Source organism: Battus philenor, unplaced genomic scaffold (assembly GCF_028537555.1).
Source record: "Battus philenor isolate CCGP_79_NKW_IND1 unplaced genomic scaffold, ilBatPhil1.0.hap1 SCAF_22, whole genome shotgun sequence".
NCBI lineage: Eukaryota > Metazoa > Arthropoda > Insecta > Lepidoptera > Papilionidae > Battus > Battus philenor.
This window is the reverse complement of record NW_027181685.1, coordinates 3777010-3798975: the sequence shown is the minus strand read 5'-3', so window position 1 is coordinate 3798975 and position 21966 is coordinate 3777010. Positions and strand designations below refer to the sequence as shown.

Here is a 21966-nt window from a genome sequence, read left to right as displayed (position 1 = left end):
ATGTAGGTTTATAAATGTTTTTGCCACGATGCGCCTAAAATTTCTCTTTCTTTCTTAAAATTGCTCTTGTTATATCTACCAGATTTCATTACCCCAAAAAAAGTATAACTTTGACAGTATTAATCCTGTGAAAGTTTATATTTAACAAATACATCTTATAAAAAATAAATTGGAACAACCATTACGCTTATTTTATAAGCTTATCTGCTACATATAAAACGTATGTATACAGTATATACTTATATACTTAAATTATAAAAAAAAATATATAGTGTTAAACGATGATAATCTTTAAAGTTTACAATCGCTGGTTACAAAACAATGTGAAAGGTGAAAAATTATAAAATCAAGTTCTATAAGTTACATCAATTAAACTACAGGTTTCGTTTTATGTAAAAAGAATGCCGGATACGCGAGTCACGATTTTGAGGCAAAAATTTTAACCAAACGTAACAAATTTGTTGTAACAAAAGAAACCACAATGCCGGTTAAAATAGTGATGCATTAGAGTGGAGATAGACCTTAGAAAGATGAATAAAATCGCCACACAAAGACGGACTGCAAAGATTTACAAAGGCTAAAACTGGTTTTGTTTCCACTAGAAATAGAAGAAGTAATAAATTAATAAAAATGTGATATGATGAAGTATTAAATAACTCAATTTTAGATTAGATTCAAGCTTGTCGAGAAAACAGGAACATAGTAAAGAATAATTAATAATAAAAAAAAATTGTAGAATCAATGCATCTTTTTCTCATATTGTTATAATGTAAGGTAAAAAACGAATGTACTTTATCTAGTATCTCTTTCGCTGTGACAAGGGCTCATTCATTCATGTCAGCAGATAGAAGCTTAGTATATGTCATAAGCCTTTCTGCCCGTATCCAGCGACTTCCCGTGACCTTGACTCCGTCGTCAGTCTTAAGGGAAGGACCAGAGAGGTTCTATCCACACCAAATGTATCTCAGGCCTCCACTCGAGAACCTTTTGGCTGCACAAGCAATGTGTTCCGTCTACTGCCAATTCAGATGAGCAGTTCTCCAAGCTATTTCGGTGACTTTGGTTTTTCTACTAATCTGCTCATTTATAATTCTATCTCACTGCAAAGTTTCGAGCACAGCTCTCTCCATTGCTCTCCATGTGACCATGAGTCACGTCTTGGATCTATATGTCATCACTGGCAACATATAATGGCTAAAGACAAAGGTTCGTCCGTTTTAACATTGAGATTTACATTTTGAGGATTATTGTCAAATCTCAATATTGTGATTTAACTTAAATTGGAAATTAATGTTGAGACTTCAATCTTTAAGATTCGCAATGGGTTATAAATCACGAGACGCTAAATTTATTTTAGCTACCAACCCTATATCTGATCAAATGTGATGATATTTTGATTATTATTGATCGACGACTTATGTTCGAATAACGATACGACATCTCATTTCATGAAGTCATTGTATCCATTATATACTATAATGACATTAATGCCTTTGTTTTTGATTCCATATGCGACATTAGAATGTATTATTTGCTACCCAATTTATCATAATAAGAATACATGTAGTATATAATACTAAGATTCTATATTACACTTTACACGACAGACACAATGAAAATATTTTAAGCTTCAAATGTTTATTAGTCACGGTGGGTAGAGTATTTACCTTAATGTAGTGTGATGAGACATTTTAATTATTTGTGGATCCTTCTATGAGCAGAGGCCGCCTAATATCATATTTTGAACGAAGCCATAAAACAACGAGCGACATAATTCAATATTTTATTATATTAAATCAATTTATATAATTGAAATCAAACATATAATTTGCCATAACTTGACAAGTTTTGACGCTAAGCATATATATATATGCTTATATATCTATATAGCATTATGTCGGGAAAGTCATAAAGTTTTAGACAAAACTTTGATTATTGTATAAATAAATGTTTTATCTAATATCCAATTTATAGTTAATAGGTTGAGTAATTACCAATTAATTAACTTAATTATGTAAAAAACACCTCTCGTAAAAAGGAATTTGAATTTATAATTAAATCTTTTTAGAGGTTCGTGCACTGTTGTACCGTGTATTGGCTGTATCTATCCACGTTTTGCATAAAACGATTATGTTTGTAAGGAGCATTCGATTCCGCTTAAGTAATTTTAAAATGATCAATCAAAGTCCAATTTATTCACTGTGGCTTGATTATAGATTAATAGATATCCGTAGATTCAACTTTCAGTCTCTACGCGACGAGAAGGTATCATCCATTTAACCTTATCACCGGCGAATCTATGAGATAAATCACTCCACGTCAATGCTAATAGTAATAATGTAACAACAAAAAAAAAAACCGGACACGTTCCATTTTTGACGCAACAATCGGAGCCTCAACGACTATACGGCCTGCCTTAATATTTGCTATTGTTTTTAAAATGACAGGTGTAAAATACGCTATATGAGCCAGTCGGTGCTGAGCATGCGCAAGCGACGGTTGCGCTCGTTCCATACAGAAGTGAAAACATCGATATCACGTAAAGTGTTTCTCACAAAGTGTGAAACTGTGTGTCAAGTGAATTTGAGTGGGACCCTGGATTGCATGTACTTGTGTTTAGAATCTCAAGGATTTTCGGATCTATTCGGAAACGGTTTTCGGTGAGTTATATCTTTTTTAATTGTTCGAGCGTGCGTTATCGCTGGTTATGATGTTAGAGTAACTGTTAGGTAATTTCTGATAGTTTTTTTAGATACGTTGGGTTTTAGAAATAATAATAAATATTTATTCAGTCGTTATGGTGGTTGCGTCCACGTAACAACAATTACTGTGGACTTTTTATGTTGTTTAATTTAATTATAAAAATATAAATTTATTGTTGTTTGCCTTTATTGTTGTAGATATATCATATCTCTAATTTCAACGCTAGAGTGAGCATGCACGCATTCATTACTACCAAACCAAACTGCATATTACTACCAAATAATCCTTCACTATTTATATTTGAAAGTAAATATTCAAGAGTAACTCTATAGTTTTTAATAAATTTAAAACAATGTATTATGATTGAAATAAGAGAGTAATGTACATATTTTTGTGTATTTATTAGAGTTGATTGTTTAAATTTTCATTTATTTATTTATTTCCTCTTTATTGCATAGCAAAAAGGAACTTAAAATAAATTAGACGAAACACGCAAATCTTCCATGCTACCATTGGATGGACTTAGTTAATACGTGCTATCCATGGGAAAATAGAGCGGGCGTCATTAAACGAAAGAAGGGCTGGGGAAAAAGGTGTAACATATGTACATATTACACATTATCTATTATACAAAGTACGTATTATATATACAGGATGATTGATTGCAGGCGTAAAAGTTAGTGTACAGTAGTGAATGTATAATTTGTTGTCAATTAATGTGTGGTAAACTCAGTTCAAAATATGGTTTAGATTTTTATTATTTAATAAGTTAATGATAATAAAGTAAGAAAAAACGTTGACAACATTCGAATTTCGAACTCAAATTAAAGTTAATTATTGTTTACAGTCTGTCCTTACAGACATTACTACCAAGTTACTAGTCTGATGCATCCCAATACAAAAAAATACATTAATGTGACATATTTGAAAGAGATCACTTAACATGTGGTGAAGTGCAAAAACTTTAAAGCATTCTGCTAACGAATAAGTTGAACATTCACCCCTTAAAGAATTGCACGCAAATGAATGCTTACGAAGGATATTGTTATACAAAATTTGTTTAATATCGTCAGGTAAATCCCTCTTGTTTTACATTCGAAATTAGTTCATCAGTATGAGTGATCGGTTAGTGAGTTACGGGGCTAATAATATCATCTCATGTTTCAAGGCGATGTTCGCGGAAATGGTATTGCTCATAATATTGCATACACAACTCGATGTGACACCAGACTGTCGTGGACCGTTTGTTTTAATATTTCCTCAGCACTAACGCTTGTTCTGGTAAGAGATAATGATGCTACAGACGATATGGTGCTGGAGAAGAACGCTGCTAGTCCTTGATTCAATAATATCGTCAAGTCAGCCGAAAGACGCCCTCTGAAAGGCCTAGGTCTGCTCCAAAGATCTCCACGAAGACCGGCCTTATGCTGTCCGTATCCGCGGTCTTGACTATGTGGTTGGTTCTTCTAGTAGGTGGTCAGTTCGTGGTCGCGACGATAGACGGATGGAAAATCAATAAGCTTACCGTTATAGGAAAGATCTAAACTAAAAGACCAGATTGACAATATTTGAATATGTCAAATACGTAACATTCTAAATAGTAGAGTTTATAATAGCTTCCGATAGCGCAGGATCGTTAAAAAGAAAGTGACAGGTGGAAGGGGTCACGAATTCCAGAAATGAGAATAACGAAGAGAGAAGGAAAATATCTATGAAATCAGAGATTTTCAGGAATGTGCGAATAAAGTCCATGCCGAGGTCCATCTCCAATAGACCGTCTAGGCAACTGAAAATCTTGGCGGTTTTCAATATAATGACACCATCATGCAAGACGAAGGGGAGAGAGAATGCTTCCTCAGCTACTGCAGGAAGGTGGTAATAAATGCAATAGGTGCAATGCAATAGGGAACACTAAAATATAGAAATAAAAGGAATATAGTAGTACCAAAAATAGTGTAATAAATAGTATAATATAAGATGATAATTACAAAGAAAATACGTGTTAAATATTTGAACAATAATTAATGTTGCAAAATAAAATAGTAAGGAAACCTAGAATGTAGTGGTTGAGGATGGATGTATGGCTAATGGAATGAAAGAGAAAGACTGGGAAAATTGTAGAATGAAAGAAACAGTACGACAGATAAGATGATATATGAAAGAGAAGAATGATAATAATAAAAAAATATGAATAAATTACTAGAATTAAAAAGTCTCTGTCCCACACGAGATAGGAGAACGAGAGGTCCCCAACAGCGGGGACCATTTAAAAAAAAATATAATGACATGAACAATATAATCGCCTGAGTTCCTTAGGGAGCTTTCAAGCTTATTGTAAAAAAACCAAGGCATTGCATCAGCTCTCTACCGTCTCAAAAATGACGCGACGTACGTAGAAAATAGTCTGCTTTGTATACTTTTGAAGCCCAACTCCTTCGCAACACAAGCATTTATATTTCGAATATATTACCATCGAAATCTCAATAGGTTAGGTATCGTATCGCTATTTAAAAAGGTTTTATAGAGTCCTTTATGCATATGTCGGAATAAAAGTATATAACTATTTATGTATTTAATATAAATTATATATATTTATGTAAGAAAATACTATAGTTTATTTCAGATATAGAATATTATTTTAAGTTATATCATGTATTAAATATTTTAGTAATTGGTAACTTTGATTATTAATAATTATATGAAATAAAGAATATGATTTTTCTTGTATATTTTTTATTCTTAACACGTGATTTTGTCCACAACCACAGCTGTGTAAAACGAACTAATGAAACAATAATGTTGCTGTAGGAAGAGAGAGGTTTCGTATCGGTCTTGGATTTGGATTAAAACATGTTTATATGGTTTATCAGTTTTAGATTTAAATGTGTTATTGTCGTCCTCGTTTCAGCCCACAGATGGTCACTGCAGGGCATATGTATCCTCCAAAGATATCTATGGGGGATATACCATAATTGTGATAGGTTGGCGAAGTTGGTACGCAGGAGACGTTGCTGCTCATTTTCTGAAAACTTGTTTGTGAGCTGTGGTAATCCTATATAATTAATGGATGAAGTGTGAATTATATAATATTGTATCCCTGAAATCGAACATGCGACCTATGATCGCAAGTCTATCTTCTATTACTAAACTATCACTGTTCAAATATGTTATATATATTGATTATATAAGAAAGTTTCTTCGTGAATGTAGTAACATTAGTAATTGTTAATTAATAGTAATAATGTTTAGATTTTCTTTGTAAATGATATTATTTAGAAGAAATAGCATAGAAAATAAAGATTTTGTTTACAGTGATCGATGTTTGCGTCGCTTAATTGTCGAACTTTAGAAATTGAAAGTACACGTACAACTCCGTCATGTTGATGTCCATTTCAATAAAGTCATTATCAGAGATCGGTATAGTTGAAGTGAAATTCAGAAAACTAACTGTGAGATATCAGTATGGGATTCCGGAATTTATGATTTAAATTTCGGAAACTCAAAGTCGTAAAGAAATGAAACTAATATTTATTTTTTGGAATAGACTTTGCAAAGCACTTTCTAGGTAAATCACTTATATATATAATGTACATTTAAAATATTGATATTTACGACTTAATATTTTTTATCCTACCGTCAGGCAAGAAATTCGATAATAACTCTTTTAAACGCCAGTTTTACATTTTTTTTTCAATTTGAGAGATGATCGGCACCGATTTTTTATCGTCAATTGATTTAAATATAAAAAATAATATATCTTGAGAATTAATATACGCTAAGACTTGACTTCTTTAGTTGCTCTGGGAATCGTAGAGTAAATAAGGAAAATATATTTAAAATAAAAATATATAAATATAGTGCAGTGATAGCCCAGCCAAAGATAACTGACACCTGCGATCATAGTTTAAGGGTTCGATTCTTGGGATACCATCTTGTATAATTTACATATTGTTTATTAATTTTATAGGATCACCATTGCTCACAAATAAGTTTTTAAAGAATAAGCAGCAACGTCCTCTGCGTACCATAATACCACACTGCGATCTCGAACCTGCCTACATGACTATTATGGTATATCCTTTAATAGATATCTTTGGAGGAGACTGATGGCTTGTAGAGGCTTCTATGGGCTGAAACTGTGACGAAATAAATAAATGGTGCATGTAAACACATCCGTAGCTTATAAAAACCGTTAGATTAGTAATGTTTTCTGCTGTGAATTCTGTTCTATTAATGCTTTTTAAAACAAGCCGGTGACTTTGGTATGAATTGTAGTTTTGGTTTATGCTGAATATTCAAGCGTCAGTAAAAGGCATTTCTTTCCCATAGAGTTTGTTACTTACTAATTTAAACGTTCGTAAAGTATGTGAGTTGACAATATTAATTAAAAAAACTATTTAAAGAGAATAACAGTTTATTTTAGTTATAGTTCAGAAGTTTGTTTAAGGTCAAATGAGTCATATGGACTGGTAATTTGAATTTTTTTATTGTATTAAAAGACGACCTGTCACACAATAGTCACTTTCGACAGAATAATTTTAAATTTATTATTGCAGCAGAGATGGAGATAAATTTTCAATGTTTTACGACGTACCAAATGACAACAGAAATAAAAGAATTAGTAAATTTATTTAGTCATACTATTCAACAGGTAAATTTTTACAGATAAATATTTGCTTTAGACTGATTTTTACATTTGTAGAAGATAGTTTTGTATGATTTTGTATTAAATGTTCCACAATTTTCGGAACTTGAACTCATTTTAATAGAATTTATGGACTCTTTTATTCCAGTTAATAAAATAAGTTTTACCTTTTGTAATTACATACAGCACATTAAAAACAATCAAAAAGTGTGTGATTCAAAAATTTGCGTTCTTTCGCAAGCGAAAATTATTCCTGTTTTATTGTCTTCGCCTTTTGTCATAAAAGAAATGATGACAATTTTATTATTTATATATTCATAATTTTTCTTGCTACTTTTGATGTTGAGCTTGAATATTAATCACCTAATTATTTCTTGTGTTTACCATAAAAATATTGTTCACTGAGAGAATTTATTATAGTGATGATCTTATTATGTGAATATCGCAAGCGAATCACAAACTACATCTTTTTACTAACACGTCCGCCGACTTGTCACGCGACAGCTGACAGCCCCGGCGGACAACAAATAAGCGACAACAAAACATGTGTCAACGTGAGAAATTAAATACAACAGAATAAATGATCGGTGGAGCGCTAATAGTCTAGCGGATGGGAAGGCAGTGTTTCGATCTGAAAGTGCCACGTTCGAAGCCTTGCTTCGATTGGCTATGGAGCTAAATTGTATCATTATTAAACCCTTCATGGGTCTTAATTTATGCGTTCGGCAAGATATTTTAGACCTTCCTTTTCGTAGTTTTAAATCTAAAATTCAACATATACTAACAATTATAATACATCTTATATAGAATTCAAGAATTTTTCATTTTCCAGCCAGTGTTAGTTTACTATTGTTAAAAAAACCTACAATTCAAAAGCGCACGTAAATGTCTGTCTACTTGAGAAAAGGTATTTTGAATATTAATTTTTTATTTAAGCACGCGTGTGCACTTTATTTAGATTCTTTATAGACTGCTGTATAATAGTGAGGTTTATTAGTGATAGATTGATAGACTAAAGATGCGTCATTGAGAAATGATTTAAAACAGCATGGCGGAGAAAGGGGTTGAGTTAGCATATAGGCATACTAGACAGGCTTATAATGATTTGAACCATATCGCGAATCAGATTTATGACCTTAGCTTAGGCTTCAAGTGCCTTAGGTCTAATAGAGGTCTTATCAAATTTTATAATCATCAAAATTTATTTAAATAATGTATACGTATTTAAATCAGATTTTTAAATTAAAATCCTTTTTATGAAGACATTAAAAACACCGAAAAATAAACGGTCCCTTTCTCAATATTTTAAGCTCGTATTAAATATTACAAATCGTAAATTGCGCAACCAATAAAAGTTTACCTCAGTAAAGGATTATCTCTTAAATCTTTCAACCAATTACAAACGCATCGTCCGAATCACGAGATGCATTAAACGTGTGAAAAAATATTAATAATCATAAAAATATAATTTAAAACACGCCAATATTGTAAAAAAATGTATGCAAACAAATAATGTTTTATCCGATTTTATTATCTGTGCAGACTTACGACCGTTTGCCCTTGTCTGTGAAGTAAAAAAAACGACAGACAAAAAAAATGTAACCATGCATCGATACCTAATAACTGGAAATATACGTGAAGGATCGATCCCGTATTATTATTGAAGGCAAATAAAGAATTTTGAAGTCGTAAAATGTATCGCTTGCTCATGTTTCTTTATATCAATATACTTAAGTAATTTTAAATAGGAATAGAAAAAGGTGTAACAAAACACATTAATTGCTGCCTAAATGGCAATTGCAGATTCCGCGGGCATGAGGTGACAGGGCGCAGAGTGCATGAGACTTTTAAACTGGCTAAAGACAGCTTCTGTACTTATAGTAATTTGTTTTTCGAATAAAAAGAATATAAACTTACTATGCTTTTTGTCTTCATCCTTCATTTAGATGTTTAATTATTAGTTATTAAATAAAATATTAAAATAGGTTCATTGCTTATGTAATTTCATTCAAAGCTTAATTCGTTGTAAGTGCTGCAGCTTTAAGGGGGTAAATATAAGCTCTTTTATCTGCAATAAGTTTTGAAACTTTTATACCTATTTTTAATTACCCTGTATCACCCTGAAGCATTAATTTATTACACTATTAATATGAATTCAAATAAAATGGCTAAAACTCTTCTGTGATATCAACGTTACCTTATTTATAGCTTTAAGTAAATTTATTTAAATAATACGCAAGTTTGCCTCAGTTGCTATGGTTATTCGTAAAAATAATAACTAAATTTAAACAATATAAAGAAGAGCCTGTACCGATTTTAACATTTGAAAACGGATGTCATTTGAATGTTGTTTGAAACTGGAATGGTTATATCAACATACGTATAAGCTAGATCAGCAGGTGCGGCCGAATGTGCACACGCGTGTATGCACCCGGCTTGTGTAAGAGCGAAATTGTTTCTTCGCTCTATGACTATTGTTAGTTAGATAACTATCCAATGCCGAGTTACGTCACGACAGCTCATGGCGATGCAATTTACATGAAATGAGAAAATTGCGCTCATTGTTGCATTGTTTTGTACACAACAGACTATTTATGATATCAATACTCGGTTGTTTTGCGATTGGATTTGCGATTCGTTGATATAGAGTTAAAACCATGATTCTTTTCACCTTTATATAGTTATTTAAAGAAGCATACGTTATAATTATGGATAGTCCGTAATAGAAAGGTCAAGGTCACAAAGAGAACAATGGCTATGTTCGAGTTTCTGAGAAATGAGATCTGCAGACGAACCAAGATCAGTGACGTCGCTCGAAGAATTGCTCATCTGAAGTGGTTATGAGCGGGGCACATCGCTCTTTCTGATTGACCGTTGGGGGTTAAAGGTTCTCGAGTGGTGATCACGAGATGGTATATGCGACGTGGGCAGGCCGCCCAATAGGTGGACCGAAGACGAACTGAAGGTCGAGGGAAGTCGTTGGATGCCGGCAGCGCAGGTCCGGTCATCATGGCGATCTTTGGGTTAGGCCTATGCCTAACAGTGGGCCTCCATCAACCGAAAAGAAGAAGAAGAATGTCAATCCACACGTAGTTGGACGTTTCAGATAGTGAATTTGGTACTAAAAGAACATATTTTTAAAACGGTTGGATGTGGCCAATCGCAGTCCAATATAACAATGTACGGGTCACCGAAAACAAATATTTTTTACTTCTTCTTTGGAGACAAAAATTAACTAGACGACAAGTATGGCTGCGACTATCCCAATTTTTATTTTCGTTCTTATTTCAATTCGAACTACATTTCAATTAAAAAGTGGTAATAGCCAGTGCATATAGAATTAAATGTCCAAATGTATCGTTTTAAAATATCTAGACATGCGTTACCAAAAAAAATAGGAACCATGATTGTCTGTTATTTTTATTTATTATTTAGAATCGCGTTGATGTCTTTTGTATATAAAAATGAGCAAGTAATTTGTAATTTTCTTAAACATAATTTATAGCACAGTTTTATACTTTTACGATTTATGTGAATGTAGCATTAATCGAAATAAATTTTGTTAAATGGAGGTAACATTGCGTTATTTTCACGTTTATATGAATCACGAAACATGAATCGCGTTAATTAAAAAATCCAACTTCATGCTGTACTGTGAAATGTAGACGAACTCGGAAGTATGACTACATTATTTGGATTCTCTATTTTTAGTTCATGGGCAGATAGGTGAAGAGGGGAAAAGCATGTAGAAGGGCGAGGGGGGTGTGACGCCGGTGCGAGCGCGTGAGGAGATTGTTAAAGCATTGTCATTCAAGATTCTCTATGAGTTAAATCGTCAGTTACATGTCTGGAACATTATAACACGTATGAACATACGTTTGTCTAACATATTCTAATATTTATAATACTTTTGAACATTCATGAACGCTATTTTTATTTTAAATCAAATACTTATCGTATAGTTAATTTATTAATATTTCATTTTTATGTCTAAATATCGTTTACTTGCCAAATATCTATTTTTTACTTAGCGTGTGCTCATGTACCTTAGATTTAAGATACAAATTGTTTTGTCGTTGTCGTCGTTTCAAACTAAAGATGCCCACTGCACAGATACAAAGAAAACAGGGCAAAGATATCTGCTATCGGTCGATATACAATAATCACCACTCTTGGTAGGCGAATTGGCGATCGTAGTGGAGTTCTATGGTACGTAGAGTAAGGCGCTGTCCATCTTCTAGAAACTTATTTGTGAGCAGTGGAATCTTATATAATTAACGCAATAAGTGTTATTACATAAAATTATATTTCGGGAATTGAACCTGCGCCCTACGATCGCCGTCTCAGTCCGTACCGCTGAGATGCCAATGCACGTAGTTTTGTACCATATATTCAATATTGGCCTGTGTTTATTTATAGTGAAATCAAATATTGTGAAATTTTTTTGGGAACTTGTAATTAAAATATATATTTCTACAATTATTAAATGACTTGTATTTTTATGTACCGTCTGTATGAAAGAATAGATTGTATGTAATTTCTCTAAGAACTTTCTTCTTTTAAATATAACACATGAAAGACATATTTTTAGCGAATGACATAGCCATTAGTTTTATTTCTAAGGTGTTAGACATTCATAAGTAATAGTACCATACCGTTACAAAAGAACAGATAGAATTGCTATTTAAAAAGAGAAAAAACAATAGAAAGCTTCAAATGACTATATTAACGAAGCCTTATTATTTTCCTTCCTTTCTTCATAAACTTACAGCACTGTCGAACGTTGCACGAAATTTTAGAGTTATTTCCAATATCCATGTACGAGACTGGCTGTGCTTAGTGGAGTGCTTTATTAAGCACTGGGTTCTATTGTAATTTCGATTGTTAACAAAATGAAAATATATTTATGTATAAAAATTATAAATATGACCCCCGCAAATAATTTTTGTAAATCGATGACATTTTTAAAGCTTGTACACTTATATGGTTTTATTATAAATACTTCATCTGAAGCGAGTTTCGAATTGGTGAATTCAATAAGACGACCGCATGCAATGCGAGCGATTTATGTCTTCGGAAGTCGAACGTAGCTGACTGATTTACAACAGGACGGGTTAGGTAAGAGAAAATATTGCGTCTGTAAAAAGTCCCGCTATTGTATTGGATGCACATATGGTTGTAAATTAACGAAAATTATTTTTTTGTAGCGGACTTGTCTATGGGTTTAACTGTATTAAACTGTATACTTTCCTTATCACAAGATTGATATTTTCTCTCCTTCTTTTATCGACTATAGGCGAAGCAGCTTCGGACCTGATTTTAGGTGACATGTTAGATGATTAAGTCTACGATACATGAGTGCCTAGATAAGACCTATTCACTTTTGAAATGAAGACTCCCAAGTTGAAGTTAGCTGAAAACAACCACGTCGGTAAATTGTTTCAAACCTTAACTTTTGGCTATATTCGATTGTTGCTGGGCGCTGATAGCCTTTCTGGCTTTTACAGCTTTTTTGAAATCAGGGCCTTGGCTATTCACAGTACAAAAGTAATATCAAAAAGTTTTTAAGGGATTTTAACCGTGTATGGATTTCGTGAATCTGTGCGTCTTGTTGTCCGATGGAAGAAAAGAGATGTGGGAAATTAATTGATGTAACTCCGACACACATTCTGGTACTTCGAGCAAAACGATAAAGTTTTTTAAACTTGACGTGGTATGCAAGAATATGAACACCAATAAACCCGGTTAGAAGCGGGCAGTATCCAACCTCTTTTGACGAACTCACAAGGTCTTATTTTGTGGTCGGGTCTATTTTTCCAATCCGCTGGGCTACGTCCGATACTTTATTTCGAATACAGATCCCCATATTCAAAGTTTACAATCAATAAAAGTTCTGTTAAAAGGTCTACTACTGAATAAATGAATTGTTTATTTAAATGTATATATAACCTTTATCTTTGATTATTGTACTTAATCTACAACACATATTTTAAGTAAGATAGGCACCGTTATGGATTTCTATATTTTTAAAGCCGTGCGTTATTACTCGCAAATCGCAATACGAGACGGGATTTGGAGATATAATACACAAGAATTAAATAAATAAATAAATAAAATGGATGGATACAATTTTCGTCGACTCAGGGAGGTTAAACATTTGGTAACATTGAACTATTCGATAAGAAATAAATGGTGAGTAGTAGTTTACCAATAGCTTTAGCTACAATGGGGCTCTCAATAGTTCAAAATCACGACGAATCACCTTCTTTATACTTCATCTGCTAATGTTTTTGTTCTAGTGGCTGTAGTATTCCATTACATGTACAATGTAACTTTGTTGATAATTTGTTTGTACTATAAATAACTCAACTAATATTGACTGTTTTTGTGTTGTTTGCCCTTTTTAATGTTTTCTGTGTTAAGACTCATGACGATGACGTTATGCTTATTAACAGATGCATGTCATGATCACGTGGGACCAGCGAAGATTTTGAATATGGAATATTTTTATAATATCGGATATACATAGATATAATACGTTCAATTGTTCATATTCTTAGTCATTAAAATATTTATTAAGATTATTTATAGCTTTAGCTTAAGTTATTTTACAAAAGTATCCTTCAATATCGAGCTAGGATAGTTCAAAACATGTCCTGATCGGAGAAGAGCCCGGAAAAAACTCAGACGGGGTTTTTCGTGATCACTTTTATAATATTTTTAGCAATAGCTCTAAGTCACTCGAAAATCTTTCCCACTGTAAAAGAATTTTTGGAAGTTTTTGCTTAATAAATATTTTATATTTATTACATCATACTTGTACATACCGTACCCAGTTGCATAAAAAAACATTACTAACTTTATAGAGTCCAGAGAAAGGTACGAGTATATTAGCTTATAATTTTTTCTAGTGCTACATAAATAAAATATAACAATTTGAATAATAATTTCAAATAAAAAATATTTTATGATACTCTACCATTCGCACGATAATTTTTGGCGTTTATAATTACTAATGTTGTTATTAATTTAAAACGCCATCGTCGAACAAAATTTTGAATTGCGAAACAGTTTATTATAAAAAAAACTATAAAAAAAAGAAATGCAGGGAAATAAGACTATGAAAAACTTTAATGAAAGGACAATAAATATTTGCTATTTTTTTGTGTAGTTTTTGTCTCAATTGTGATTGAGCGTAAAATCGTCTGACGGTAGCAACAAACCAACCAATCATTGTTAAGATATTTAGACGAAGCTGTCCACCTACAATATTCCATTATGGCGCGAAGTACATTGTTATAAGGATAAAATTTACATATTGTACTCCCAAAAATATAAATGGAGATGTTTTTGTAATGTCACTTTGTAGTTTAAAAATAGATTTGGCTGTGACTTCTTTTCAATGTGTATATTCTTCATAATTATGTCCACTAATGCTATGCCAATTGAAATACAAATATACTCTCCATGGCTACAGGATATTTAAAACAAAAGTTGTAACAGGACTTTTTCTATTTGTAAAACATTTTCGTTAATAAGTTACGGGAGTAGAAACAGATTACAATTTTTGATAAAAGAATTAGTATCCTAAAGGATTTTTTTGTGATATTATTTGTAATTATTCATATACATAAAATAAAAACTTTAGAAACTTTTTACGCATTCTTTGTTTTATTTGGAATTAAAAAACAAAGTTGTTATTGAAACACCATTTATCATTTATTTAAAAGAAATATTTAATATGTTGTTTAATGATATACTATTCTTTTATGTTTATATAAATCTATATCTAAAGAATAATGTTCTAGTATATGTAATTAAAGATACATAACAACACATGTCGCCGTGAGCACAATTGAACTGCATATTTAGTTGTAATACCGAAGCTTTAATACGAATGAATATTGCGTGTGTTGTATGCATAGGCTGGATGTTGGCAGAGTTTGTACGGTGTGAATGGTGCGTAGTTTGCATATCTAACTATTTAAGTTTAGGCGGGTGCTATTTAGAAGCCTTTATTACGTTTTCGTGCCGATCTTAGAAGTAATGGCAGGTCATAGCTAACTTTAAATTATAAGGAAATGTTTTTTTAGATCATAGCTGATTTAATTTTGCTAGAGTTGTAGTTTAATATTTTATATTACTTATATAGTAAATGTATTTAATTTTGGTGTCATTTACTATTTGGTACACCCAATCCAAAAATCATAAGTTATTAATAACTTAATGGAAGTATAATTAGAAAAAGCGTTTAATAATTCATCATATTAAAATGAATTATTGAAAACCAATTGTCCATGCAGCATTTGCACTGCCAGAAATAAATGTAACATATTTCATAGTGATAGTGATCTCTTCAAAAAGTTTGATTGTAAATAGGTGTAAAAGCCTTAAAGTTTTTTCCTAATAAATAAGTTATACATTAAAAACAAATATAACTTATAACTCTGTCTATTTTATTTATCAATCCTATTAAAAATATAATAAAAATAATTTTAATATTAAAAATATGTTACGAATCAATGTGTATTTTAAATCTAAGCAGTTTGCATTATGTAAATCAATAATCTCAAATATTAGAAAGTATAAATATTAAACTAAACTAAAATTATTGAAGACAATAATAATGAATGACGATCTGAAACAAAACAAAGCTATTTAAAAAAAAAACACTCAAAGTATACAAACACTTCGCCGCAACATACCTCAGTGCTTTCCATAATGACTTTTTAAATACATCAACACTTATACAATTAATTTTACATGCCGGAAGCGGGACGTCATATTTAGTCACTAATTTTGTTTCGTCGTCGTCGTTGCCCATAGAAGATCACTGTAAGGAATAGGTCTCCCTCAAAGTTATCAATGGGGGATTACCATAATTGCGACGCTTAGTAAGTGGATTGACGATCGCAATGTGGTACAATGGTACGAAGAGGACAAGTTGCCACTCTGGAAACATGATAGTGTTTAGTGACATTCTCATATATTGAAATCACAAATTGTGAATTATGTAAAATTATATCTCCAGAATCGAAGTAACGACCTATGATCACAAATATCAATCCTCAACCCCTGGGCTACCATTGCTCGACGCGTAGTTCATTTTATATTGTATTGTAGTATTAATAACGATTGTTACAAAACAAAGTTTACTTATAATCTTTGATTCAGGAAATTATGTTTTACATTAACTTAATATTGATGTGGACATGCTACGGGAATTATTATTTTAAAACAGGAAGTCGATAAGGTAATGGTTACTATCGCTTTTATAGTTTTTTTTTTTTATATTGGCAGATTAAAAATCATTGAATGTCCGCCAAGAAAAGTTTTTATATTAACCGGTAAAATATTAAAAAATATTTTCTACTTTTTATTTTATTTTCAGTTGTAGTATATTACTGAAAATTACGTAAATATGACAGACCGGTAGGTATTGGTAAATTTTTTTTTTCAAGAAATTACACGGATTTATTGTTTAACTTATTTGTGAGGCTGTTGAATATGAATTGAACCATGCCCGATCTTTGCGTATATCAAGAGATTTACAATCTACAGGCCGCAATCAGAGGAGCGTTTAAAAAATTTCTCCATCACCTGGAGCGATGAACGCGGGCGGCTTGTCGGGGCCGAGAAAGCCTCTGTCAACAATAAATATCTTTAAAACGAGGCATCCAGGAATTAGCTCGAAGCAATTCGTGGAGAGAAAAGAGGTGAGGCCAATTCCGAACTCTTCAACGATTATGTAACACCAGATACATTTAGAAAGTTAATAATATAAGTAGAAATAATTTGCAAGGAGTTTATGCTTAATAATGTAAATCTCGTTGTTGTCCAATCAATGTATGCTATGTATACTATTATAATCTCAAAAGTGCTAGTCATTGCTTAAGGTATGTGAACGATGAGTCGGATAGAGCACATTGGACAAGACACACAGGAAATTTTTGAGAACAGATAAATCCTCGGATAACCATAGACAGAAATTATGTAATTGTTAAGTAGTTATAATATTTTATTTTTTTCTATTTCACATACTTCTGTAAAATCACGACATTTTGACTGTTAGATTAAGTTTCTAACCGAACTTTTGTATAAAAAGGGAAATGTCTGACTCCAAATATTATATGATGATTTGTAGTCTCTAAAGAAAGAAATAAATTAGTATATATGTATATATTATACAAATGTTTAAGGAAACCGTTTACAACAGATAGAATAGATGTAAGTTTTCTATATAGCACACACATTTGTAGGTTTGAAAGAAATAAAAAGCCGATACGTTTGCTTAGAATAGGTAAGAAAGTTGTTGTGAGACTGAAAGTAAACATTATGGTAACCAAATGAAGATTGTAAACAAGACATTGACGACAAATAAATTTTATAATTTATTACGAGGGCTATAAAAGAAAATTGAAAATAGGGTAAGAGACATATCCAGCTGTTTTTACTGTAAAAGACGCGTTCAGAATTTCTATGAACTTCATGATTGACGTCCAAAAAAATTTTCAAGAAACTCTAAGCTTTAAATTCAAAAATGTCACATGGCTGATATATTTTTAGTAATAAAATTTTATTTATTTTTAGGCTCTTCAGCAGATTGCTATATCTAAGTAGTCATACGCGCAGTGCATGTAAAGGAGTGTACACGAAAGCCTTTTTTTCATCCAAAATTATTGGATTGCGTGGCGAGTTTAATTCAGGGCGAATAGGGCGGGTCCGGCACAATAGCATGACCATAAAACTACGTATTAGTACCCTTTATGTGTTATATAAAGAAAGCAATCATAACATTTAGTTCGTAATTTAAGAACGTTAATATTTAGCGTGCAGAATAGATGGCAGCTGGAGCGTTATACTGAAGTATAGATCAAAGATCGGTAAGCCGGTAAAGATTGGTAAGGTTCGAGGGGAACAGACGACATTGCTAGGGGAGTTGGAAAGCTTCCAATAGGTTCTATTTGAAATCTTTAAGGGTTCTTTAAGGGATACGTTCAGCTCTTTAGCTGTTCAGATGTTCGATGGCTGAAATGCTAATGACATGAGGTTTCCTTTTCGAGAATTTCAATATTTTGGCTATAAGGACTACCCTAGGATTTTCTTGTAAGACAGATTTCTTACTCTAACTTTAGGGTCAAATGTATATTTTAGGATGTCGTTGGCAATCTAGTCACTTTTAAAAATTCAATTTTGAGTATATATCTTAAAAGTTAATTTGATTTTAGCAATAACCTTTATGGCAACTTCGGTTTTAATTTAGATTTTGTATAACATTTAATTTTAATTCAACGTGATGTAAAAATAAATCAGATTAAATATATAACAAATTTTCTAACTACCGGTCTATTCGCAAAAGGTATTTTTCCAGACAAACATACGGACTCAGTAAAACATAAAATTCATTTAATTTTTTTTTATTTATTTTCATTTAGGCTCTACTCTGGGTCGTTAGGTGTCATAATTGTGGAGAAGAAGAAGGAAGAAACACATTTACGACATATCTTTTAAACAAAATTTTAACAAGAATTTCAAATCGTTGTTGAATATTTACATTGTTGACATATATTTAAAAAAAAACAGTGGTTTTTTAAAATAATCTTAGACAATGATTTTTAATAACATATTGATACTTTTTACACTGATTCGAAAAATGCCTAGCGACAGAATGTTTTGCCTTTTATTATATAGAAACCATGTTATACGGCCAGTAAGCGGTAATATACAATTGATTTAACTAATCTGTACGGAAGAGGTCACTGGGTCAAGTCAGCCGCACGAAGCTTGGCTCCACATACGTTATCTAGTCGGAGATCTTGACCGCTGGTTTATGGATCCATATATACGAATGCGGTGGATTTAGTGGGGTGAAAATACTGGATATACTCTGTACAACCAGGCATATAAATATTTTTACAAATGTTTTTAATTTGTGAACATTATCATCTATCAAGTTTTTTTTCAAGAGTATTGCCTGTCCGCTAGCTCCTAGAAGTTAGATCCTAACTGTGAAGACATTTTTAGTAATTAGGCGCAAGGCTCCCTGAAGTATCATGGCACATGGTAATTTAAATCGATAAATTGCATATCTACTAAATCGATCCGAAAACAGACTTTTGCATGTACTGTCTCACGAAAAGAGTTACAAATTTACCCGCCACGTTTCAATATCATGGCCCATGGATAGGTGCACGTTGGTGTCAATTTTAGTATCGCTTTTCATGCTATTCTGTCAAACTCAGGTTAATAGTGTTCTTTGCCGAAAATCTGCCACTCATAACGACCCATTGTACTGAAATGTTTATTCTTATTGCGAACAGTTATAACATCTGAAGTCCATCATAATTTTAATGTACGCATACCAAACACATTTTTAACTGTCTTAGACCAGTTAATATCGGAGACAAAGATTGCTTATCTTTATAAAAACAGAACCATAAAATGAATGGAGTTGCACTAAATATTTACTCTAAAAGTTTACTTTTGTTACGAATTTACTGGTTATATTTAAAATATAATTATTTAATATATATTTCTTTGTATAATAATCCAATAATAGTAACCAATCAAATTCTGATAAGCACCCCTTAGGTGCTCTCGGTATGTAACATTAAAATTATCCGGAGTGACTCAACTCAACTTGTGGTTCCCCTCATTCCGGCCAATCGATCGAAACTTGGCGGCCTCCCAATACTGATTGTGAGGAAGTTTTCAAGCTTTGTTACTGTAAACAAGTCTAAGAAGTTGTATATGCCAAGGGACATTTTCATGACGATAAAAATATTTTTTCAAAGATACTGCAAAAAATAATGATTATTTTCGTTTCGTGTTATTTTTTTAAATATAATTGTCATTAATAAATAGCACGCGAATGCTATTTGCTCGAATGGGCAGTGCTATTATGTTATAAATATCGTTAATCCCTGTGTTTTAATCCCACGTGATGCGTCGTCGCGGGTCGCAGTTCCGTTGACCCGTGACTCAGACGGCTACCAGCGCGTTGTGTAACGGCCAGCCTTGAACGCTGCGTGTGTACGAGCCTTATGGCTGTTTGCGGACGTGTGTAGACGACTTATTGTTCATAGAGTTGTCACTTTTTTTAAACTGCGTATATCGACAAAAAGTTAAATTGCTTTTAAACAAATAATGTTTTATTTTTATGCTGTCTTGCAGGCTATTGTTATGAATGTGTTTAAATAAACTTTTTTCTGTTGCTCTAAATTATGTTGAGTAATTGCAGTATACGAATTTTTTTATTAGTATTTAAATGTTAGATGAAAGTAGTAATGTTATTGTATGGCTGCAATGTCAAAAATTGTCATATATATTTTTTAAATGCTATCAACATTTTAAGATATCTGTTGTACTTTAGAAGCTCGCCAACGTTAACCTTAGTGTTTTATAATTTTGTTTGTTCAAATTTCTTTGTAATAACTCATTATCTATAAAGGTTCTTGATATAACTTTCAAATAATCCATAACTTAGTAAATCAACTGACATTTTATTTAAAAAAATATCCAATTTTTTGTTTTAAAAATTTTGAAAGTTGAATATTTTTTATTGGTTGTATTTTGTTCTACTTTACAAGAAAAGTAAAGAACATTATTTTTAAATATTATACTTGATTTAATTTTAATTTTTTATACTGAATACTCCTTGATCTAGGAAATGAGCTAAAACAGAGTACTGGCGAGAATTTTTTTATAAGGCCCTCGGAACCATCACTCTATTGTATAAATATAACACACATATACAAATAAATCTATAAAATTCTGTATTATTTTATGACTATTTATTATTCCTGAAACGTTTGTGTTGAAATAATTTTAAGAAAGCATGGAAGTTGCCCAATTAGAGCAAAAAATGTATTGAAAATTGAATTGTAATGTAATGAAATTTAGAAAAATGACGGGTGGTTTAAGTATCCAGGATAACAAAAGTAATAGGTATGTTCAATTATAATCAGTTAGTTCAACAAAAATAATCTGGTTTTCTTCTTTTCGCTGCTTAATGGCTTAATCACCCACATAATAAAAAGGACCAGGAGAACTAACTTGTTTTCCTTGCGGCAAAGAGATAATGCAATAGCTAGTCATTCTACGAGGTATTAAATACACCTGATCATTTCATTAGTACATCAATACCGGCCACTATTTTTCTACCTAGCAATAATAACAGACAATTGATAACAAGAGATCTCCCAAAATTAAAAACAATATTGTCCATTTTAAATAATATATCTTTTACACCAATCGAAGCACGTAGCATAGCACTAAATTGACTGATAGTATGTATAAATTAAATAAACAATAATTCTATCACCATAGACAGTCCTAATTCTTTCTGATACCATTTCTTTTTGCAAAGCTTTAGAACTGCCGACTGCGGTACATAGAGACAAACGAAGAAAGAAAATATGCAGTCTTTTTACAGATAAAGTTTGGATTCTCTCTTATAAGGGACGAACTAGACGAACATTTATTAATGATAGATCTGTGAAACAACTCTTATGGCAAGAGTTGTTTCACAAGAAGAAATCGTCATCATAATCACCTTCATAATTTGGGCAGTAGAACGTCTACAGCTGGGCATAGACATCTTCGATTTTTGATTCGAG

General features: G+C 31.9%; 1 protein-coding gene across 1 annotated transcript in view; it reads left to right on the top strand.

The window, feature by feature from the left end:
• Positions 1-2602: 2602 nt before the first annotated feature.
• LOC137923686 (coiled-coil domain-containing protein 102A-like) overlaps positions 2603-21966 on the top strand; it is a 166405-nt gene continuing 147041 nt past the window's right edge. The window contains exon 1 of the mRNA XM_068766923.1: positions 2603-2660. The gene's annotated coding sequence lies outside the window, so the exon portion shown is untranslated. The remainder of the gene's footprint in view (positions 2661-21966) is intronic.